We start from the raw sequence: 25,709 nt of genomic DNA, 5'->3' as shown, positions 1-25,709 counted from the left end.
GGGCCAAATCCTTTTTAAACTAATGGGGACAATATTAACTGGAAAAAGAATCCTCTCAACCCTTCAATCTATATCCCAAGCCTGTCCTATTTGTCCTCAGGTTAACCCAGAGGGGGCCGTAAAACCACCCCCGTTGCTCCACCCGATCCAGAGGAAAGGAAACCAACCAGGAGAAGGTTGGCAAATACATTTTACTCACATGTCACCTTGCAAAGGCTATAAATACCTCCTGGTAATGGTAGACACCTTTATGGGATGGGGTGAAGCCTACCCTACTAAGACTGAGAGGGCATCTGAGGTCACTATGACCCTTGTGGAATATATTATACCTAGATTTGGACTCCCACGCTCTTTACAATCAGATAATGGCCCTGCATTTATTTCCAGTTTAACCCAAGGAGTCCATGAAGCCCTACAGATTAATTACTATCTTCACTTGGCTTGGCACCCCCAAGCATCTGGAAAGGTAGGAAAAGCCAATCAAACCCTCAAAAGGTATTTAATCAAGTTAGCAATTGAAACTCATCAAACATGGGTCACTCTTCTGTAGGGAATATGCTACACACAGGCCTGTACTATAATTACCGGGGCCTCTTTGAAAAATAAGAATGACTTTCTCATCACCCCCAGGCAAAGGGCTGGTAGCAGTCAAAAGTATCTTAAAAACAAGATGTTGAAGTACTGATGTGACTGATGGAAAACCATTAGTGACTGTTCCTGTAACCAAAGCCTTGAGGGAGTTGCTGAGAAACGGCATCACTAGCTGAAGGGTTAAACAAAGTCATGAAAGGCCTGAAGGTTTGACATTGAGGACTGTGCGTTGTATATCTTTATCCCTGATCTGGGTTTGTAAAGAACAGATATCTCCAGAGCACACACAAGGAAGTAGATGTTAACAATAAAAGGCATGCTAGGATTAGGATTTGGGCTTTTGCTTGTGAATTTCATCAGCCCCCTGATCCCCACTTTATTTCCGAGTCTTATTTTTCCTTATTCTTCTGCTGCACCGCTCCGTCAGGCCAATTCGTTGTTTGGTTGGTCCCAACATTTGGCGCCTGAACAGGGACCTGAGGGAGCAAGTAGCTTTCGAGGCTTTTTTGACAGTGCCAGAAGACGTGGGGAATTCCAGCGAGAAAACAGAGGACAGTGAAAGTAGTTGGTGAGTACACCCCCGTGGATTTGTCAATCAGGGACACAATGGGGCAATCTCCTTCTAAGCATGCTGACTATATTGTGCTTCTAAAAACTTTACTGCATAGCTCTGGAGTGAAAGTGAAAGAGGAGACTTTTCGGGAATTATTTCAGGCAATTCATAAGCACTGTTACTGGTTGGACCCAGAAAAAGGGGCTTTGTGTCTTAATGAGTGGAAAGAAGTGATGCATTGTTTGTGTAGAGCCTATCAGTGTGGGGAACCTATTCCTATAAATGTATGGTCTCTTTGAAACCTTATTTATACTATTTTGGCTCCTTTACAATCTGAATGGTCTGACTCCTCTGATTCAGAATCTGATACTCCTGCTCCTCCTGCATCTCAGGAGTTGCCTGTCTGGCCACCTCATATTTATGAAAATCTGGATAAAGGGAAATATAATCCTTTGGAAGGGGAAAATGAGACTCAATTTTTGAGTCCTAAATCCCATGTTAACTATGGTACTGGATAACACCCTGAAGCTTTCCCTTTATCACCAGTCTCACAGCATTTGGCTCCTTGGCCAGAGCCCACTGTAGTTCAGGAACCCCCCTCCATTGGATCCTGATACACCATGGGATGATAGGGTATTTAGAGCAGTGGCCCCTATCACATGAAAAGTTACAGGCTCTTGAACAGCTAGTAGAGGAACAATTATCTCTTAATCATATTACCTCAACTACTGGTCCTTGGAATTCTCCTGTCTTTGTTATTAAGAAGAAATCTGGGAAATGGAGAATGTTAACTGATTTAAGAAAAATTAATTCTAGAATCGAACCTGTGGGTGCTTTACAATTAAGCATTCCATCACCCTCTATGATACCACAAAACTGGAAAATAAAAATCATCAATCTTAAAGATTTTTAAAATATTATTCATATACAAGAATCTGATGTTATCCATTTTGCTTTTACTATACTGCCAATTAATAATAAAAAACCAGTGTCTCAATATTACTGGAAGGTATTGCCACAAGGAATACTTAATAGTCCTACATTATGTCAATTACATGTCTCAGTAAAGCGTCTACCTCCAATGCGGGAGACCTGGGTTCGATCCCTGGGTTGGGAAGATCTCCTGGAGAAGGAAATGGCAATCCATTCCAGTATTCTTGCTTGGAAAATCCCATGGACGGAGGAGCCTGGTAGGCTACAGTCCTTGGGGTTGCAAAGAGTCAGACATGACTGAGCGACTTCACTTTCTTTCACTTTCAACCACTTGAATTTATTAGAAACCAATTCCCTCATGCTTATATTATCCACTATATGGATGATATTCTTTTAGCTTCTCCTTCTGCTGAGGAACTTCAATGTATTTTCTTAAATACAGAGATTAAATTAAAAGAATATGAGTTATGTATTGCTGTTGATAAAACATATTGCTGTTGATAAATTACAAGAGCAGGAACCATATACCTATTTAGGATATATACTGCAAAGAAATATTAAACCACAAAAACAAATTCAAACTGATTCCTTGAAAACTTTAAATGATTTTCAGAAATCATTAGGAGATACAAACTGGCTGTGACCATCTTTAGAAATTCCTAATCATTCCTTGACACACCTATTTCAAATCCTACAAGGAAACTCTGATTTAGATAGCCCCAGATACTAACAGAACAAGCTAAACAGGAATTAGTTCTTGTGAATCAAGCTATACAGCAAGACAACTTAAACAAGTAGATTTGACTGTAGATAAAGACCAAGCAGATAAAGACCAATTTCTTTATTTATTCTTCCTACTTTAGATTCCCCCACAGGAATATTACGGCAACCACAAGCTATCCTTGAATGGGGACTTTTATCCCACACTCCTAAGAAAATAATGACTACTTACATAATACTCATTTCCTTTCTAGTTTCAAAAATGAGATCCAGATGTATACAACTTTCTGGTTATGATCCATATGGAATTGTTGTTCCTTTCACTAATGATTAGATCCATATATTATTTGTTACCAGTATAGATTGGCAAATTGCCATTGCTGATTTCATAGGTGAGGTTCATAACCATTTTCCAAGGTCACCTTTGATTGCTATTGCTGCTAAGCACAAATGGATAATTCCTATTATTACTAAAACAATTCCTCTTGCTAATGCCCCTGTTTATTTTACTGATGCAAATAAAACTCTCAAAACTGGTTATACTGGGCCCACAACAAAGATTTGGCAATCTATACCCTAGTCTCTGTTCAACAAACTGAATTAGAGGCTATTGCTATCTTATTACAGGATGTTTATACAGCATTAAATATTATATCAGATTCTCAATATGCTGTATGGATAACATAAATTATTGAAACCATATCTCTACCAAAGACTTCTTCTAAATCATCAATTATTACAATATTACCTCAATTACAAAATATAGTAAGTCTTTGTTCTGCCCCTTTTTACATTACACATATCAGATCTCATTCTAAATTGCCTGGACCATTGGCAAAGGGCAATGATTCCATCGACTCTTTGTTAATTGCTTTTCTTACTCCTTATAAATTTCACCAACTCACACCTATAAATACATGTAGCTTGATGAATAAATTTCAATTATCCAGACAAGAAGCCCAAGATATTGTTTCTGCCTGCCCCACATGTACTGTTGCTCACAACATTTCTACAACTACGGGGGTTAATCCCAGAGGCCTTTATCCCAATGATATTTGGCAGACTGATGTTACTCATGTTCCTTCTTTTGGATGTTTGGGAGCTCTTCATGTTTCTGTGAATACTTATCCAGGCATGATTTATGCTTCTGCTCATTCTGGAGAAACATCTACACATGCTACATTTTTTGCAAGGCTTTTCTCACATGAGTCTACCAAAACATGTTAAAACTGATAATGACCTTGCATATGTGAGTCATGGTTTTGTAAAATTTTTATCTGATTGGAATATTTCTCATTCAATAGGTATTCCATATAATTCTCAAGGCCAGGCTATTATTGAATGCACTCATTGTACTCTAAAAAATATGTTATTTAAACAGAAAGGGGGATAAAAGTATGGCATACTGATGACACCAAAAGAGAAATCAGACCAAGCTTTATTTACTTTAAATTTTCTGGATTTAAAATTGGATCATACAATGCCAGCAGCAACATTGCATTTTCAGAACACCATTCTTAGTGAAGATTATACTCCTGGTCAAATGATTGCAGATAATACTCTGGTATGGTGGAAACATGCTATGAACAATTGGTGTAAGGGCCTTAGACTTAAGAAAGGTCTTAAGAAATGCTCTTGTCATTTCAGATGATGGACAACACCATTGGATACCAGAAAGGCATGTCAAAGTAAGGAAAGAAGAGGACATGGTTCTACATTGATCCTCCTGGAGAGCCGCCAGTGATGGGGATAACAAGACTGACAATCAGCAATAGCCCTGTAACGGCTCCAAGGACCAACAAAGCCAAACCGCCCACTTGGGGGCAATTGAAGAAATTGACCATTGAAAGGGAATAATTGGTCAAAGAACAAGGAAAGCCTTTGACCTTGGCTACCCTGTTCTTAGCTATGTTATCTGTGGTAACTACCACAGTAGGTGCCAATCATATTTATTGGGCATATGTGCCCAATCTTCCCCTATTAAGACCAATTACATGGGAGGATTCTTCTGTTGCAGTTTTCATAAATGACTCTACTTGGTTATCTGGACCTTTTGAACTGAGCCTTCCTTTAAAACCAGAAGAAGAGGGCCAACAACTTTCAAATGTTAGTGTTAATTATACTGTGGGAACAGATCTTACCCCTATACGCATGGGGGTGAACACTCATTGTCTTAAGAGAGGATTACAAAGTTGACTATCTATAGTTAAATAACCTTAAGTGAACAAAATTCATTTTTTCTTGTTAGAAGCATTTTCCTTTAATATCGCAGGAGAAAATACTACTATTGTATCTGCCCCATCTACCTAGCTGTATTATTTCTATAAAATCTGGAGTAGAACATTGGGTACAATGGAAATTATGTAAAGCTAATACTGGATATATTATAGCCAATAATTCTGATGTAGAAATTATTGATTGGAGTCCCGAAGGAGATCCTCTGGATAAAAATAATAATTTGGATTTGCCTATATTGTTAAACAATACTTTAGACTCCATGAATAACATTGTTAATAGCTCTATATATTCACATGGAGGGAGTTTCTCCCCTCCCTTACCTCAATTACCTTATATGCCTTTTACATTCAAAACTGTGGAAAATATCAACTGCCTTTCAACCCATAACAGCATGGAAGGGGCAATTTAATTCAACAGTATCTGGTCATTCCTTACATTTTGATAAAAATTCAACCCATTGGATTAAAGCATATGTTCATTTATCTTTTGTATTTTTGGTAGGACCTACTTTTTATAATGCCTCTTCTGGACTACTTGTCAAAATTGTTCCTTTTACACTTGTATCAATTCTTCTCTCCAACTTCAGAGTGACTATTCTCTGTATATTCTAAGAACCAGATCCGGAGTATGGCTTCCTGTAAAAATGAATAGACCATGGCAGGATAGCCCTACAGTCTAGATTGTAGAAGAAATCCTTAAGAAAGTGTTAAACTGCACTAATCAGTTTACTGAACTGTTAATTGCTGCTATTTTATGAATTACTGCTGTAGCTACTACAGCAGCTGTAGCAGGAGTGGCATTACATCAGAGTGTACAGACTGTGAGCTTTGTGCAAGAATGGCATAAAGACTCTCATGTTCTCTGGTCTACCCAAAGAAAAATAGATGGAAAATTAGCTGCACAAATGACTGATTTACAACAGGTTGTTATACTACTAGGTAATCACGTAAATAGTCTTGATTTGTCTTAAGAATGACTGGAATATTACTTCTTTTTGTGTCACTCCTCACAAATATAATGAATCTTCATTTCATTGGGACAAAGTTAAACAACACCTCTTAAGTCAAGGTAATCTATCTTTGGATATAACTTACAACAAGAGATTATGGAAACTTCCTCTCAGAAACTACACTTTTTGCAAAGATCTAATCTGTTGGATGCAGTGGCAGATGGGATTTCTCAATTAAAGTCCATCCCTCACTTGAAAACTATTGGAGGATCAATGGCTGGTTTTATGTTAACTTTTACATGTCTTTTTTTCTGTTTCTACATAGTCTGGTGATGAATCACCAAGGAAGTCAACAGACAACAACAGCAATTAGCGGCTATCACTTTGGCTTCTATGATCTCCAATAATCACCAAAAATAAGCTTCAAAAAATAAAAAGGGGGATATATAGGGAATATGCTATGCACAGGTGAAAGTGAAGTTGCTCAGTCATGTCCGACTCTTGTGACCCTATGGACTGTTGCCTACCAGGCTTCTCCATCCATGGGATTTTCCAGGCAAGAGTACTGGAGTGGGTTGCCATTTCCTTCTCCAGGAGATCTTCCTGACCCAGGGACTGAACCTGGGTCTCCCACAGTGTAGACAGACGCTTTACCATCTGAGCCACCGGGGAAGTCCTCAGGCTACGCACAGACCTGTACTATAATTACTGGGGCCTCTTTGAAAAATAAGAATGACTTTCTCATCACCCAGAGGCGAAGGGCTGGGAGCAGTCAAAAGTATATTGTGGAAGATATCTTGAAAGCAAGATGTTGAAGTACTGCTGTGACTGATGGAAAACCATTAGTGACTGTTCCCGTAACCAAAGCCTTGAGGGAGTTGCTGAGAAACGGCATCACTAGCTGAAGGACTAAACAAAGTCATGAAAGGTCTGAAGGTTTGACATTGAGGACTGTGCATTGTATATCTTTATCCCTGATCTGGGATTGTAAAGAACAGATATCTCCAGAGCAAGGAAGTAGATGTTAACAATAAAAGGCATGCTAGGATTAGGATCTGGTCTTTTGCTTGTGAATGGCATCAGCCCCCTGATCCCCACCTTATATCTGAGTCTTACTTTTCCTTATTCTTCTGTGGCACCACTGCCTCAGGTCGGTTTGTTGTTGTGCTTGTTCCAACACTCTTCTTCCTATCGCTCTTTTAAGAGTTCAGATCATCCCAAAATCCTGGTCTCATTTAAGCTCTTATGAAGTTTTTTACGGGAGACCATTCTTAAGTACAGACCTCCCGGTTGATCCAGAAACCCATTACTTAGTGCAGTATCTTCCAACTTTGGGACTAACCCTTAAAAACATCTGGGGACACCAGGATCAAAACATCCCCAAGCCAGATCCTAAATTTTCAGAAACTCCTCCCCACCTGAACCCTGGTGATTGGGAAGATGTAAAGACCCTTCCATAGGATAAAAAACCATTTGAAGCCATGTGGACAGGACCACACCAAGTCCTACTGGTCACTCATGGAGCTGCCAAGATCCAAGGCTTCACCCCCTGAATCCGTGTGTCAAAACTGAAGACAGCTCCTCCTCCAGAAGAAGATACCCAGCCAACAGAAGATTCCACAGACATCTCTTATGACTGCAAACCTCTGGATGGCCTTCGCTTTCTTTTCAAAAGGAAATCAGGTGGTGACCCCTCCTTGAGTTCTGAGCCTTGATATGTCTTGATCACTCCTTCTTACAACTCACCCCAATAATCTTACTTCTTCTTAATAATGTACACTTTATGACAATTACTAAATCTGCTCTTTCCACAGACCCCTGTACACCAGCTTTCCATCTCCCCTTTTGAATTTGACTTCTACTGGGCTCTACTAGAAGATATAAATTCCCAAGAGCCTCAGCTATCCTTACGGCCTTCAAAGTACCAAAAACAGTACATATTACAGTTAGCACGGGACAAGGTCCTTTGAGGAAACTTCCAAGACTCTTCACCAAACAAGTCTGTCCCCTCTTAGACCTGGAGCCGTGAGACTCTTAGTTTTCCTCCTTGGAAGCCTAGTTAGTATACGCAGGGACACATCAGGGGAATGGACAACCAATTCTTTAGTAAATATCTCCACTATTATAGCATAAGGGGAGAACCTTAGGGACTACTGGATAAATCACCAACACCCGGAAAGAGGCCTACAGTTTCTCTCCTACCACCCTCTTTCACAAGAGATCCAAGATTACAATCTAGGTTTTTCATCCAGCCTGTCCCCAGATACTCCCATGGCTACAATTAACTCCCCACCTTAACCTGACAGGAAACAAAAGCCAGGCCCATTGAACTGTACCCAGCAGGGGAACTGTTGTTGCTCAGGGCCCAGTGGAGGCTCATGCAACCACTTCCTGACTAATATCCAGGGATTTGATGTCTCCCAGATTTCACTTCTGACTTTTAACCATCCAAGATGCAAAAATGGTTTAGGCTATGGTAACTTTACACATCAGTGCCTGCGGGGAGCGGCCTGAACCAAAGGGCTGGCTCTGGGAGCTGCCTTGATCCTCAAGGGTCTGTTCGCAGACATAGCTCTCTGTCCCGCCACCCCTCTCTGGAATTTATTATCTAAGTTAATCTTAAAGAACATTTGTAAGCCCTGAATGCACATATGACGCAGATGGATAAGCCTTTCACGACCACCCTTAAGATAAACGGGATGCCTTTGGTGTTATCAGAGAGTTCTGGTGATTGTTATCTCAAAGTGATGTTTATGGAAAAATATTTTCTCTTCTTAAGATTCTCTTCTTGGTTTAGTATAAATGTAACCCTGAGAAATAAAGAATCATCACTGACTGCCGCGATCCTCTTGACCCCATCTGTTCTGTGTCTTTATTTCTTAGTCTAAAGGAACGCATCATGTTGCTCGCTGATATCTTCCTGCTGGCCCGGCAAGTGGCGACCATCAGCGTGGGGCTTGACGAAAGTTCCTTGCGGCCGCTGCCCATTGAAACTATTAAGGTAAGTAAGAGTGTATATACTTGTATATTGAGGGGCAGGAAGGTTTATTGTCGAGAGTATAAACTATGGGGCAAGATCATAGTCGTCAGTTGTTTGTGCGTATGTTACAGATAATGTTGAAGGATCAGGGAATACAAGTTACTAAATCAAAATTGCAGACTTTTCTCAGTTTTGTTGAGGAAGTATGTCCCTGGTTTCCGGAGGAAGGGACTATGAGTTTAGAGATATGGAAAAAGATAGGGAAACAGATTCAAACATATTATACTCTTCACGGACCTAATAAGGTTCCTGTGGAAACATTTTCATTATGGTCTTTAATAAGAGACTGCCTTGATTTTGAACATGAGGAAGGTAGTAAATTAAAACACATGCTCCCGAAGATCCAATTTATGCTACTCCTGAAGGGAAAGAACCCACAACCTTTGAATTAGAATCTGCCAAACCTTTGAAGGAAAATGAGGGAACGTTGGCTCCAAAGGATGAGGAAAGTTTAGAGGAACAGGCAGCTGCTTACCATAAGGAAGATCATTGGGAATTACTTGTAACTGATGATTCAAATGTGCAGGCAGCAGCTGCCCCTCCGACAAAGAGTCTGGAGGCACTCATGCAGCAATTATTAATAACAATACAGGAAGAAATAAAAAGGGAAGGTAGGGATGAAGGTGCTGGTGCAATCCCTACTGCGCCTCCTGCTTATGCACCCTCAATTATTGCTGGATTAGATCCTCCGCCTATTTCCAAACCTGAAAAATCGTTAGCTATAGCTCATGAATCACACAGTTTGTCCCCCTTGCAAAAAGCCATGCAACAGGCCCAAAGAGCTGGAGAAACTGTTCAGGGATTCTCTGCTGCTTTCCCAGTATTCGAGCATGAAAACCAATGGTATTATGAAGCTTTACCTTTCAGACAACTAAAAGAATTAAAAATTGCCTGTGCACAATACGGCCCCATGGCTCCCTTCACCCAGGCTATGATAGAGAATTTAGGAGGCCAAAATCTGCCACCTAGTGATTGGAAACAAATAGTGAGAGCTTGCTTAACAGGAGGGGACTATTTATTGTGGAAATCAGAATTTATGGAACATTGTGGCCTTATAGCTGAATTAAACCAGCTACAAGGGATTAATACTACATTTGAGATGTTGATAGGGGAAGGAGCTTATCAGGCTACGAATACTCAATTAAATTATTTGCCTGGAGCATATGCTCAAATTTCTAATGCTGCTCAGCAGGCTTGGAAAAAGCTCCCTTGTTCTAGTAATAAGACTGAGGATCTTTCAAAAATTCATCAGGTGCCTGATGAACCATATCAAGATTTTGTGGCTCATCTTCTTGAAGCAGTAGGTAAGATTATGGCTGATGAGCAGGCTGGAATGGTGCTTACTAAACAGTTAGCCTATGAAAATGCAAATTCTGCCTGTCAGGTTGCGCTTAGACCATACAGAAAAAAGGGGGGCCTATCAGACTACATTCGTATATGAGCTGATATTGGACCTTCCTATATGCAGGGTATTACCCTGGCTGCAGCTTTACAAGGTAAAAGCATAAAAGAAGTGCTATATCAACAGCAGATAAAAAAAAAAAACGAGGATTACCTAGTAGAGGAAATGCTGGCTGTTTTGTTTGTGGCCAGCCCGGACATCGTGCCGCCTTTTGCCCCCAACGAGCCAATTCGGGGAATATTAAAACTCCTAATTTATGTCCTAGATGCAAAAAAGGAAGACATTGGGCAAAAGATTGTAAATCAAAAATTGATGTCCAGGGCAACCCACTTCCCTCGCTGTCGGGAAACTGGGTGAGGGGCCAGCCCCTGGCCCCGAAACAATGTTATGGGGCAATTCAGGGAAATCAGATGGTAGAAGGCGAGTCACAGACTTGTTCAGAGCCACCTCAGGGAGCGCAGGCTTGGACCTCTGTTCCTCCTCCTACAGAGTATTGACTCCCGAAATGGGAATGCAAGCTCTGCCCACTGGGGTATACGGCCCTTTGCCTGATGGAACCGTGGGTCTTTTGCTCGGATGTAGTAGCTCTACCATAAAAGGGCTGCTCATAGCTCCTGGAGTAATTGATGCTGACTATACAGGAGAAATCAAAATTATGGCCCATTCCCCGCGATGCATTACCACCATAGCTAGTGGACAGCGTATAGCTCAATTGATATTGGTCCCTGAGGTGCAGACAGGAAAAGCATTGGCTTCCAGGAGAGGGGAAAAGGCCTTTGGATCCTCTGACGCCTACTGGGTCCAGGCAATAACTAATAATCGTCCTGAGTTAACGTTAAGAATAAATGGAAAGTTGTTTACAGATATTTTGGACACAGGAGCTGATGTTTCTGTTATCGTTGAGAGACACTGGCCCCGAGAATGGCCTAAACAGATAGCTATATCAACATTGCAAAGAATTGGTCAAACTAATAACCCTGAACAAAGTACAGAGCTGTTACATTGGATTGACCATGAGGGTCATAAAGGGGACATTAGACCTTCTATCCTCCCAAACCTCCCTGTAAATTTGTGAGGATGAGATGTTATGACCCATATGGGAGTATATTTATACAGCCCCAGTGAACAGGTTAGTAATCAGCTTTTAGATCAAGGGCTTCTTCCCACCTCGGGACTTGGAAGAAATAACCAGGGAAATGTTACACCTATCCAGCCTAAGAGATTGCCTGATAAAAGTGGACTTGGGTATTTTTAGAAGGGACCTCTGATCCTCCTGTAATTCACGCAGATCCTATTACTTGGAAGTCTGAGGAGCCTGTGTGGGTTGATCAGTGGCCCCTTTCCAAAGAGAAAATTGACGCTGCCCACAACTGGTGCAGGAACAGTTAGAATTGGGACATACTGAACAGTGTAATTCACCTTGGAATTCGCCCATTTTTGTTATTAAGAAAAAAATCTGGAAAATGGAGGCTTTTGCAAGATTTGCGAAGAGTCAATGAAACTATGGAAGTCATGGGAGCATTACAACCTGGCTTACCTTCCCCCCATGGCTATTCCGAGAAATGCTCATATAATAATCATAGACCTAAAGGATTGTTTCTATACTATTCCCTTGGCATCTCAAGACTGTCCTCGATTTGCCTTTATTGTTCCATCTGCTAATTTCTCTCAACCAATGCGCCGCTATCAATGGAAAGTTTTGCCTCAAGGTATGGCTAATAGTCCGACTTTATGTCAAAAATTTGTTGCAGCAGCATTAGAAGAGACTTTATATCCTTAGGGGACTTTATATCCTTGCCTCAGAACATTCACCTACCAGTGTCCTGTTTCAAGATAACCCTCTAAGGTGGATTTACTTGCCAGTTTCTCCCCTATGGGTGTTAAGTCCTTATCATATTCTTGTGGCCAGAGTAATAGCAAAAGGTAGACAGGAATCTGTGACTTATTTGGGAAGAGATCCCCACTTTATCTGTATTCCTTTTTCAACCGAACAGCAACTATGGCTTTCTCAATTTTCTGATGATTGGGCAATTGCACTTGCACAGTATGCAGGGGAGATTAAACAACACTATCCTGCTAATAAATTGTTACAATTTGCACAGCTGCATCAGTTTATTTTTCCAAAAGTCGTGCAGCAATGCCCTTTGGAAAAGGGGACCACTGTCTTTACTGATGGATCTTTCAATGGCATGGCCAGTTTGGTGATTGAAAATGAATCTTATTATTGTCAAACCTCATATTCATCAGCTCAAGAAGTAGAGCTTTTTGCAGTACTCCAGGCTCTACAACGTGTTCCTCAAAGTTTTAATTTATACTCTGACAGTCATTATGTTGTCAGAGCTCTCTCAGTCATTGAAACAGTACCCCCTCATTGGAGCTGCAAAGGCCTCTATTCAGACCTTGTTTTTGAAAATTCAGAATCTCATTCAAGCCCGAACTCATCCTTGCTTTTTTGGGCACATACGCGCTAACACTGCCCTTCCTGGGCTTTTAACGGCCGGGAATGCTCTGGCAGATGAAGCCACCCATATGGTATGTTATTCTTCCTTAACCCCTATCTCTGCAGCACAGGCCTCTCATGCAATACACCATCAGAATAGCAATTCTTTACGGTTACAATTTGGAATTTCTTGGGAAGCCGCTCGTCAAATTGTAAAAGCTTGTCCTACTTGTCCACAATTTTTTGTGCTCCCAACATATGGGGTCAACCCTCGAGGCTTGCTCCCTAATGATCTATGGCAAATGAATGTTACTCACATCCCTGATTTTGATAAATTAAAATATGTGCACGTTACTGTTGATACCTTTTCTGGTTTCCTCATGGCCACACTTCAACCTGGAGAGGCTAGTAAGCATTGTATTCAGCATTGCTTACGGAGCTTTTCTGCTATGGGCCTACCTAAATGCATCAAAACAGACAATGGCCCTGGATATACTGGTCGCAATTTTCAAGCCTTCTGTGCCCAATTACAAATTGTGCATAAGACTGGTATTCCATATAATCCACAGGGCCAAGGAATTGTTGAGCGGGCACATCAAACCCTTCAGCACCAGTTGAAAAAATTAAAAGGGGGGAGTTTGTATGCTATTATGCCTAACAATCTTCTTAGTCATGCTTTGTTTGTTTTGAATTTTTTAAGCCTTGACCGAGATGGCAAATCAGCAGCTCAACGTTTTTGGCACTATGATAATAAAAAGGCTCGGCCATTGGTCAGCTGGAAGGACTCGCTGGAAGGCAGATGGCATGGGCTGGATCCAGTTCTAATATGGGGGAGAGGTCATGTTTGTGTTCCCACAGAATGCCGAAGCGCCGCGCTGGCTCCCGGAAAGGTTGGTATGCACGGCGGAGGCAATCGCTGGTGGAACAAATGAGACGACTTACAATCCAGGAGACAGCCCCGCTACCAACAGCCCAGCAGATACAGGCGCTGTTACAAATGGTGTGTGAGAATTCTCCAAATCTTCCCACCGCTTCGCCTACTAATATATTGATTTCTCTATTACTTCTTTTAAACCAGATAAGTTCCATGAATGCTGATGTCTTTTGGGCATATGTTCCTGATCCTCCACTATTACAACCAGTTGAGTGGGAAATGAGTTTTGTTCCCGTGTATGTAAATGATACAATCTTATTAGGAGGCTTCTCTGATAAGCACATCTCTCCTCAAAGTGCTAGTATTTCTTATACTGGATCCTCTTCACAATTACCAATGTGTTTTTTCTGAAATCATAATGTTTCAGGATGTCTTACTGTTACAGATGCAGGATACTTTGCTTATGATGATGACCATGACTGTAGTTGGATAGTGGATATTCCTAGCATTATGAAATCCACAGGATACGCGCGACGAGTCAATGGAACTGGACCTAAAGACATTCCATTTTGTGGCCTGGGGGTAAAAGGACGATATATAGCTGTGCCATGGAAACTTTGTTGTAGAGATGAGACTGCTACTGTATATTCTATTACTAATGACACACATTCCCTTTGGGATTGGTCGCCAGACTCCAACAGGAACCCCGGAAAGAAGGCAGCAGACAACTTGCAGCCAGAATTTGGAATCTTGGCGGTACCATGGTGTACCAGACCGAGATATGGAAGCTGTTGGCCGCTTTTGGAACAGATGGGTCCCTTTTGCAGACTGGAGGGAAGACCAAAGGAGTACGATCCTGGAGAGCGCATTGGTGGAATGAGACTTGGATATATCCTCGGGCCTGTGTACCCTATCCCTTTATGATCCTTGTTGGCTCTGTGACTCTTTCTAAAAATGCTAGTCTATATCATGTTCATTGTTTTAATTGTACCCTGACTAACTGTATAGGAGGTATGAAAAATAATTTTGGGGCTCTGATAGTCAAACAACCGCCCTTCGTCTTGATGCCTGTGAACCTCACTGAACCTTGGTATGAGGAGTCAGGGCTTAAGCTGTGGAATAAGATGCGTACAGCCCTTGCTAGGCCACGAAGGGGGATAGGATTAATAATTCTAGGAATAGCAACGCTTGTAACTTTAATTGTTTCTGCTGTTACTGCTTCTGTATCTTTAGCTCAATCTGTGCATACTGCTAGCATTGTAGATGATTTAGCGAAAAATACTTCTAAAGCTTTAGGAAGTCAAGAAGATATAGATAGAAAGTTGGAGGGTAGACTAAATGCGCTTTATGATGCAGTAAGATTTTTGGGGGAAGAGGTGCAAGGGTTAAAGCTAAGAACCAAGATTAGATGTCATGCTAACTATCATTGGATTTGTGTTACGCCAAAAGTTTTTTTTTTTTTTTAATGTTATTCTTTATTTTTTTTCCTTTTTTATTTTTATTTTTTATTTTTCAGTGGATTTTGTCATACATTGATATGAAGTGTTACGCCAAAAGTTTATAATAATACTGAGACCCCTTGGAATAAGATAAAATTACATTTAAATGGTATTTGGTATAATGAAAACATTTCCTTAGATCTAATACAACTTCATCAGGAAATTCTTGATATAGAAAATGCTCCTCGGGCTAGTATGGATTTGGCAAAAAATGCTGAAGAGTTTGTTAACAGTTTGTTTTCCAATTTTCCCTCTGTAACTACAGTTTGGCACCTTTTTTCGGGGGTCGTGGCTGTGCTCCTAGTGTTTGCGCTTTTGGTGTGCATTATACCTTGTATTATAAAGAAATTCATTACTGAGTTGTGGGACATCAAGGCTGCCCTACACAATAATTATCTGTGCCATAAAAGTCAGGCACGTCATTTTATTAAATAAAAGAGGGGGAGCTGTGGGGAGCGGCCTGAACCAAAAGGCTGGCTCTGGGAGCTGCCTTGATCCTCAAGGGTCTGTTCGCAGACATAGCTCTCTGTCCCGCCACCCCTCTCTGGAATTTATTATCTAAGTTAATCTTAAAGAACATTTGTAAGCCTTGAATGCACACATGACGCAGATGGATAAGCCTTTCACGACCACCCTTAAGATAAACGGGATGCCTTTGGTGTTATCAGAGAGTTCTGGTGATTGTTATCTCAAAGTGATGTTTATGGAAAAATATTTTCTCTTCTTAAGATTCTCTTCTTGGTTTAGTATAAATGTAACCCTGAGAAATAAAGAATCATCGCTGACTGCAACGATCCTCTTGACCCCATCTGTTCTGTGTCTTTATTTCTTAGTCTAAAGGAACGCGTCATGTTGCTCGCTGAAATCTTCCGGCTGGCGCGGCAAGTGCCCAATATCTGTGACCTCTACACCACTGTCCTCCACCCCTTACAATCAATGTGCTTATGGCGGCGGTGGAGGGGGGGGGACACTTAGGGTCACCTGGTGCCTAGTATATAGTGCTCCTAAGGCATGTGTTAAAGATCCAAATCCCCATGTTCCTTTTCCCTTTGGTCATCTATCTTATCATTGTAATGATACCCCTGCTTGGGGAAACCAGATAATACACTGGTTTAACTCCTCCCAGGTGAGACAAGTTTGTGCCCCAGTCAGACAGGACTTCATTTATGGTCTCCCTACTAATCCACTGCCATATGATGGGCACATACAACCCTCATCACCTTACCCAGGTAAAGCAATTGCACTCAAATGTCTTGATAATGCATGGTGTAAAGGACAATGTACCTTGGGGATTATGCAAAACAGCTCTGTAGGAGTGATTATTTACCAAGCCACTCAGCCCAGATCTAAAAGAGCTACAGGACTCATCTTAGCAGGCATTGGAGCTGTCATTGGATTAGCTGCTCCTTGGGGAGGCTTCATCTACCATGAAGCAACTGTAAGTAATTTATCAGACACTTTGTATGACCTCAGCCAAGTCTAGGAAGATCAATGGAGAGACTTTCCCAGTCTTTAAATTCTTTAGCAGAGGTGGTAATGGACAGCAGGAGGGCCTTATATTATTTTCTAGCCGAACAAGGGGGAGTCTGTGCGGTCTCAACAAAACTTGTTGCACATATATTAACAGTAGTGGTCTAGTAGAAGAGAATGTTAAGAAAATATATGAACAAGCTAAATGGTTACATTCCTTTGGAAAAAGGGACCCCAGATGCAAATACCAAACTATCAAACTATCAAAAGTCCTATCTAATATAACATGGTTTTTACCTCTCCTTGGACCTGCCACCATCTTCCTCCTGATATTACTGTTTGGATCATGTATTATTAACATCTAAGTTCATCTCCCAGCAGGTTCAGAAGATCTAATTCCAAATGGTCTTACAAAAAGGATACCAGCCAGTGGATACTCGGACAACATTAGAACAAGCTGCCATACTGTTCGGTGGGACCCCACCTTCCTCCCTAAGTATACCCTACAGGCAAAGGGAACCCAGAGCCCAATGACACCGCTGTACAGCCTGAAGAAGCCAGAGCAATCATTGCCCCCTTTCCCTTGCGACCGGGTTCCCAAATGCCTGAGAAGGGAAATAGGTAGATAGACATGAGCAGGGTATGAAAAGGGGCCAAAGAATTGGCCCTAAAAATAAAGAGAGGGTGGAATGTGGTGACCCAAGGACAAAAGAGCAAATAAAACCAAGGAAGGTCTTGGAATGCAGGAATGGAAAAACCAGACACTTATTGACCTTCCCTCCCATCCCCAATGATGTAATTATTAACGAATTTCAGGTCTTCCTGACCAGTATAACCTGTCTCCCCTCCCTCATATAGGGAGAAGGTATTTGCCTTACTCTCCCCCCTACTCCTCCAACCAAAATACCTTCCTCATCCAAGCAACAAACAACCCGTAAGACCTGTATCCCACTCCTTACACCCAGGGTATCAAAATGAATCAAGAACCCCTGTTCACTGTTGGTGAACAGGAAGCCAGCCTGTTGTGCTGGCAGCCACACTACCCCCCCACCCCCCACTCTCATAAACTATTCTTTCATCCTGCCTCATGTTTGGAAATTCTTTTCCAACCTGCTCCCAGACCACGACAGCCTGTATTCCCCATTATAATGAATGTTTCTCAGGACACAACTTCTTGCCTCTATTTATTTCTTCATCCTGCCACTATCACTCTATTTTATTTTCTTATTGAAATACAGTTAATTTACAATGTTGTGTTAATTTTTGCTGTATAGCAAAGTGATTCAGCTACATATATGTATGCATATAAAAGATTATATGCATAATATGATATATGATATGATGTTGATTACTGTTCCTTGTGTTATACAGTAGGACCTTGTTGTTAAGTCACCCCATTTTATGAGTATAGTATGAGTATAGGGTTAAAGCACTGGGTGTTGACTGAGTCACTCAGTCACTCAGTCTCTAGGTAATCACTTCCCCTTGGGCAAGCTCTCCCTTGGTCAGCCTTTGGTGCTATTGCCAGGCTCACTGTCATTGCCCTCTAGGTGTCCCAGAAGACTTTAGCTTCACTTCTGCAATTCTGCCAAGGTCCAAGTTTAGTCCAGCTTGCCCACCTTCTCTGTACCTTTACCAGAGAAAACTCTTCTGGGGTCCGCTACTGAGACTAGGGACCACAGGAAAGAACAGATACTTAACTGAGAATTCCCACTGTCTTCTTGTACAAAATAACTTTTCCCAGTTTCTAGAATGATAAAGTGACCTCCCAGCAGCCCTCCCTCCCCCACCATGGAGGGACTTATCTATAAGCCTCCTCATCCACCAACCATCTCCATAGTTTTATGGAGATCTCCTTTATTTATATTCTTATCCTTTTACAACCTGTCTTTTCTTAGCAATCAGCCTATGTAGAAGAGGAATGAGTGAATGGAACTTGATTTTCACAAGATTTCTTCCAAACTGAATCTGGAGCCATCACACTTTCATCTGTCTTTGACTCCTCATCCTCCAGCACTACCTCTCTGAATACTCGATTGATGGGCTTCTCTGGCTCCTCACTCTTCTGTTTTTCTCTCCAGGTGATGGCATACCTCCTTCCTCGTGGCACAGCATCTGCTTAGGATCGGAGTCATGGTAAGCTACCTCTATATCCCACCCTTCTGTGTGTTGCTCCATAGAGCAGCCTACCTGGGTGTGACCTAAGATTTCAACACTGTTGTCGCTGATAGGTTGTGAAAGATGGGTCACTTTCAGCCTTGGAATCACTGTTGAAGAGAAAGCAGAGTATGGATCCTGAACTGGGTAAAGGAAATGAATCAATGTCTATCTTCATTAACATAGCCTAATGACCAAGGAGAAGTGGTTAGATCAGCAAGAGTTCTCAAAGAACATCCTGTTATTGGCAGAAGAATAGACAAATAAATCACTGGAACAGAATAAAGAGCCCAGAAACTGACCCTCATAAATGCAGTCAACTGATCTTCAGCAAAGAATCAAAGGTAATACAACAGTGAAAAGACAGTCTTTTCAACAAATGGTACTGGAAAAACTGGGCAACTGCAAGCCAAAAAAAAAAAAAAAAATCTAGACACAAACCTTACACACTTCACAAAAATTAACTCAAAATTGATCATAGACTTAAATGTAAAATGCAAAACTATAAAACTCCTAGAAGACAAAAAAGGAGAAAATTCTAGACGACCTCAAGTATGACAATGACTTTTTAGATACAATGTCAAAAGTATGATTCATGAAAGAAATAATTGATACTTGACATTATTAAAATGTAGGATTTCTGTTCTGCAAAAGGTACTGTCAGGAGAACAAGAAAAGCCAGAAACTGGGAGAAAATATTTACAAAAGCATTCTGGATAAAGAGCATCCTGTTCATTCCCCTCACTTCATTCAGGTCCATGAAATGGCTAAGCTCTCTCTGAAATCTGACCTCATCTCTCCCTTCCTAATCTAGGTCCTCAGAGATAAATAGCCCTCTGTTGTCTAAGACCCTCACTTTGTCATGGATCTTTGCTTCCTGAGAAATAGCGTTTCCTTCTCTTATATTATTTTTCTCTCCTGTCGTGATAATTCTTCAGCACTCTGTTGTTCTGAAAATGAGTGACTGGTGAGCAAAGCCGCACTTGTAGTTAACGATCCACACAGCTTAGTGTATTTGCATTTCTAAAAGGTTGTTAAAGGTGACAATGTTTTAATGCAAAGACATAAGTTCGAAAGTTTTCAGGCTGGGCTGTTGATACTTGTATGTGAAACTGGCTGAGCCCCTTCAAGCCAGAGCTTCTATAACTCCATCATTCTTTATCCTTTCTTCTCCTTCTGTGGTTGCCTTTCCTTTCAGACTTGCTCCTCCTTTAGGGTCAGTAGTTCCTCAGTTCTTGAGAAACTCGCTGTAACAAGGAAACCATACAAAGGACTGATAAAGGGATTACAGGGATCCACTGAAAGGGTGGTCATTGTATTAACAGGAAGAGAAACAAAACCCAACCCAAGAGGAAGAAAAGAAAGAAACATCTTCTGAATCAAGTGGCTGGAATCCAAGCATGTCTAGAGCTGGTCATTTATCTGTCCTTCCCAATGAGGGTCCATAAACACCATCCCTCACTGGAAGCAGTGGACTAGACTCTCCTGTCTTTTTTTTTTACTGACTATATTTTCCCCTCTATACATTTCATATCCATGACTCATTTATTATTTTTTTATGACACTGGTCTTCTTTCATTTTGTTTATTTATTTGGCTATGTCAGTTCTTAGTTGTGGGATGCCTGATCTTTGTTGTGGCATGCTGTATCTTTTGTTGTGGTGTGTGGGTTTTTTCACTGCCGCTCATGGGCTTCTCTCTCTAGCTGTGTGTGGGTTCAGTAGTTGTGGCCCATGGGGTAGTTGTCCTGTGACATGTGGGATCTTAGTTCCCCAACTAGAGATCAAATCCATGTCTGCTGCATTGGAAGATGGATTCTTAACCACTGGACCACCAGGGAAGTCCTCATGACTCATTTATTTCACAACTGAAAGTGCCTACCTCTTATTCTTCCTCACTTATTTCTCTCTGGCCACCCCTTTCCCCTGGCAAACACCTGTTTGTTCTCTGAGTCTATGACTCTATTATGTTTGCTCATTTGTCTTCTTTTCTATTTTTTTAAAATTTTATTTATTTATCTTTGGCTGCACCAGGTTCTTTCTGCTGTGCAAGGGCTTCAGTAGTTGCAGCAAGTGGGAGCTACTCTTTGGTTACAGCACACGGGCTTCTTGTCACTGTGGCTTCTCTTGTTGCAGAGCATGGGCTTTAGAAGCATGCAACAACTTCAGTAGTTGCAGCATGTGGGCTTAGCTGCCATGTGGCATGTGGAACCTTTCCAAACCAAAGATTGAACCTTGTGTTCCCTGCATTGGCAGGTGGATTCTTAACCACTGGGCCACCAGGAAAGTCTTGTCTTGCTTTTTAGATTCTACACATATGTGAAATTATACAGTATTTGTCTTCCTCTGACTCATTTCACTTAGCATAATACTCTCAAGGTCTATCCATGGTGTCACAAATGCAAGATTTCTTTTTCTATGACTGAATAATATACCATAGGATATATACATCATCAACCTTCTTTATCTATTCATTTATAGATGGACACTAATGTTGCTTTCAAATTTTGGGTTTGTAAATAATGCTGCAGTTAATGTAGGGGTGCATATAACTTTTCCAACTAGTGATTTCATTTTCTTCAACAAATACCAAGGAGTGGAACTGCTGGATCATATGGTAGCTCTATTTTTAATTTTTTGAGCAAACTCCTCAAATACTGTTTTCCATAATGGCTAACAAATTTACATTCTCACCAAGCATGCATGAGGGTTTCCTTTTCTCCACATTCTTAGCAACACTTATTATTGTTGTCTTTTGATAATAACCATTCTGATAGACGTGTGGTGATATTCCATTGTGGTTTTGATTTTCATTTCCCTGATGATTAGTGGTAGCTCCTCTGGAGAAATAACTCCAGAAAGAATGAAAGGATGGAGCCAAAGCAAAAACAACACCCAGTTGTGGATGTGACTGGTGATAGAAGCAAGGTCTGATGCTGTAAAGAGCAATATTGCATAGGAACCTGGAATGTTAGGTCCATGAATCAAGGCAAATTGGAAGTGGTCAAACAGGAGATGGCAAGAGTGAATGTCAACATTCTAGGAATCAGCAAACTAAAATGGACTGCAATGTGTGAATTTAACTCAGATGACCATTATATCTACTACTGCGGGTAAGAATTCTTTAGAAGAAATGGAGTAGACATCATAGTCAACAAAAGAGTCCGAAATGCAGTACTTGGATGCAATCTCAAAAGCAACAGAATGATCTCTGTTCATTTCCAAGGCAAACCATTCAGTATCACAGTAATCCAAGCCCATGCCCCAACCAGTAATGCTGAAGAAGCTGAAGTTGAATGGTTCTATGAAGACCTACAAGACCTTTTAGAACCAACACCAAAAAATGATGTCCTTTTCATTATAGGGGACTAGAGTGCAAAAGTAGGAAGACAAGAAACACCTGGAGTAACAGGCAAATTTGGCCTTGGAGTACGGAATGAAGCAAGGCAAAAGGCTAATAGAATTTTGCCAAGAGAATGCACTGGTCATAGCAAACACCCTCTTCCAACAACACAAGAGAAGACTCTACACATGGACATCACCCGATGGTCAACACTGAAATCATATTGATTATATTCTTTGCAGCCAAAGATGGAGAAGCTCTATACAGTCAGCAAAAACAGGACCTGGAGCAGGCTATGGCTCAGATCATGAACTTGTTATTGCCAAATTCAGACATAAATTGAAGAAAGTAGGGAAAACCACCAGACCTTTCAGGTATGACCTAAATCAAACCCCTTATGACTATACAGTGGAAGTGAGAAATAGATTTAAGGGACTAGATCTGATATTATAGAATGCCTGATGAACTATGGACGGAGGTTCATGACATTGTACAGGACACAGGGATCAAGACCATCCTCATGGAAAAGAAATGCGAAAAGGCAAAATGGGTGTCTGAGGAGGCCTTACAAATAGCTGTGAAATGAAGAGAAGTGAAAAGCAAAGGAGGAAAGGAAAGATATTCCCATTTGAATGCAGAGTTCTAAAGAATAGCCAGGAGAGATAAGAAAGACTTCCTCAGCGATCAATGCAGAGAAATAGAGGAAAACAACAGAATGGGAAAGGCTAGAGATCTCTTCAAGAAAATTAGCGATACCAAGGGAACACTTCATGCAAAGATGGGCTCAATAAAGGACAAAAATGGTATGGACCTAACAGAAGCAGAAGATATTAAGAAGAGGTGGCAAGAATACACAGAAGAACTGTACAAAAAACATCTTCATGACCTAGATAATCATAATGGTGTAATCACTCACCTAGAGCCAGACATCCTGGAATGTGAAGTCAAGTGGGCTTTAGAAAACATCACTATAAACAAAGCTGGTGGAGGTGATGGAATTCCAGTTGAGCTATTTCAATTCCTGAAAGATGATGCTGTGAAAGTGCTGCACTCAGTATGCAGCAAATTTGGAAAACTCAGCAGTGGCCACAGGACTGGAAAAGGTCAGTTTTCATTCCAATCCCAAAGAAAGGCAATCCCAAAGAATGCTCAAACTATGGCACAATTGCACTCAGCTCACACGCTAGTAAAGTAATGCTCAAAATTCTCCAAGCCAGGCTTCAGCAATACGTGAACCAAGAGCTTCCAGATGTTCATGCTGGTTTTAGAAAATGCAGAGGAACCAGAGACAAAATTGCCAATATCCGCTGAATCATTGAAAAAACAAGAGAATTCCAGAAAAACATCTATTTCTGCTTTATTGACTATGCCAACGCCTTCAACTGTGTGGATCACAATAAACTGTGGAAAATTCTGAAAGAGATGGAAATACCAGACCATCTGACCTGCCTCTTGAGTAACCTGTATGCAGGTCAGGAAGCAACAGTTATAACTGGCCATGGAACAACAGACTCATTCCAAATAGGAAAAGGAGTACCTCAAGGCTGTATATTGTCACCCTGCTTATTTAACTTACATGCAGAGTACATCACGAGAAACGCTGGGCTGGAAGAAGCACAAGCTGGAATCAAGATTGCTGGGAGAAATATCAATAACCTCAGATATGCAGACGACACCACCCTTATGGCAGAAAGTGAAGAGGAACTAAAAAGCCTCTTGATGAAAGTGAAAGAAGTGAGCGGAAAAAGTTGGCTTAAAGCTTAACATTCAGAAAACTAAGATCACGGCATCTGTTCCCATCACCTCATGGCAAACAGATGGGGAGACAGTGGAAACAGTGTCAGACTTTATTTTTCTGGGCTCCAAAATCACTGTAGATGGTGACTGCAGCCATGAAATTAAAAGACGCTTACTCCTTGGAAAGAAAGTTATGAACAACCTGGATAGCATATTAAAAAGCAGAGACATTACTTTGCCAACAAAGGTCCATCTGGTCAAGGCTACAATTTTTCCAGTGGTCATGTATGGATGTGAGAGTTGGACTGTGAAGAAAGCTGAGCGCTGAAAAATTAATGCTTTTGAACTATGGTGTTGGAGAAGACTCTTGAGAGTCCCTTGGACTGCAAGGAGATCCAACCAGTGCATCCTAAAGGAGATCAGTCCTGGGTGTTCACTGGAAGGACTGATGCTGAAGTTGAAACTCCAGTACTTTGGCCACCTCATGGAAAGGGTTGATTCATTGGAAAAGATCTTGATGCTGGGAGGGATTGGGGGCAGGAGGAGAAGGGGACGACAGAGGATGAGATGGCTGGATGGCATCACCGACTCGATGGGCATGAGTTTGAGTAAACTCCGGGAGTTGGTGATGGACAGGGAGGCCTGGCGTGCTGTGATTCATGGGGTCGCAAAGATTCGGACACGACTGAGCCACTGAACTGAACTGAACTAATGATTAGCGATGTTGATCATATTTTCATGTGCCTACTGACCATCTTTAATCTTCTTGGGAAAAATGTCTATTCAGGTCTTCTGCCATTTTAATTGATTCATCTTTTGATTTTGGTTTTTGTTGTGTGGGGATCCCTGGGTTGGGAAGATCCTCTGGAGAAGGAAATGGCAACCCACTCCAGTACTCTTGCCTGGAAAATCCCATGGACAAAGGAGCCTGTTGGGCTACAGCCCATGGGGTCACAAAGAGTCGGACACGACTGACTGACTTCACTTCACTGCATGAGTTATTTACATCTTTTGGATAATAACCCCTTGTCATTTATATTGTTTGCAAAATTTCCCCCCATTCTGTAGACAGCCATTTCATTTTGGTGATAGTTTCCTTTGTTGTGCAAAAGCTTTTTAGTTTGATGTAGTCCCATTTTTTTTTTTTTTTAATTTTGTTTTTCTTACCTGAGGAAACATATCCAAAAAAAATATTGTGAAGACCAATGTCAAAGAGCATACTTCCTATGTTTTATTCTAGAATTTTTATGGTTCATGTCTTACAATAATTCTTTAACCCATCTTGTATTTATTTTTATAGATAGTGTGAAAAATAATCCAGTTTGATTCTTTTACATGTTGATGTCCAGTTTTCTCAACACCATTTATTGAAGAGACTTTTTCCTATAGTATATCCTTGCTTGCTTTATCATAGATTAATTGACCGTATAAGTATAGGTTCATTTCTGGGCTCTCTATTCTGTTTCATTGATTTATGTGTTTGTTTTTGTGCCAGTACATACTGTTTTGACAACAATAAATTTGTAGTAAAGTTTGAAATCAGGGAATGGGATACCTCCTGTTTTGTTCTTCTTTCTAGATGGTTTTGGCTGTTCAGGATCTTTTGTGTTTCCATTCAAATTTTAGAATTATTTGCTCTAGTTTTGTGAAAAATGCCATCAATATATTGATAGGGATTGCATTGAAATTATAGACTGTCTTGGGTAATATGAACTATTTAAGAATATTGAATCTTCCAATCCCTAAGAATTGTATATCTTTCCAT

The sequence above is a fragment of the Muntiacus reevesi genome, chromosome 1, assembly GCF_963930625.1.
Source record: "Muntiacus reevesi chromosome 1, mMunRee1.1, whole genome shotgun sequence".
NCBI lineage: Eukaryota > Metazoa > Chordata > Mammalia > Artiodactyla > Cervidae > Muntiacus > Muntiacus reevesi.
The sequence above is the reverse complement of the archived record's forward strand: the minus strand, read 5'-3'. Positions refer to the sequence as shown.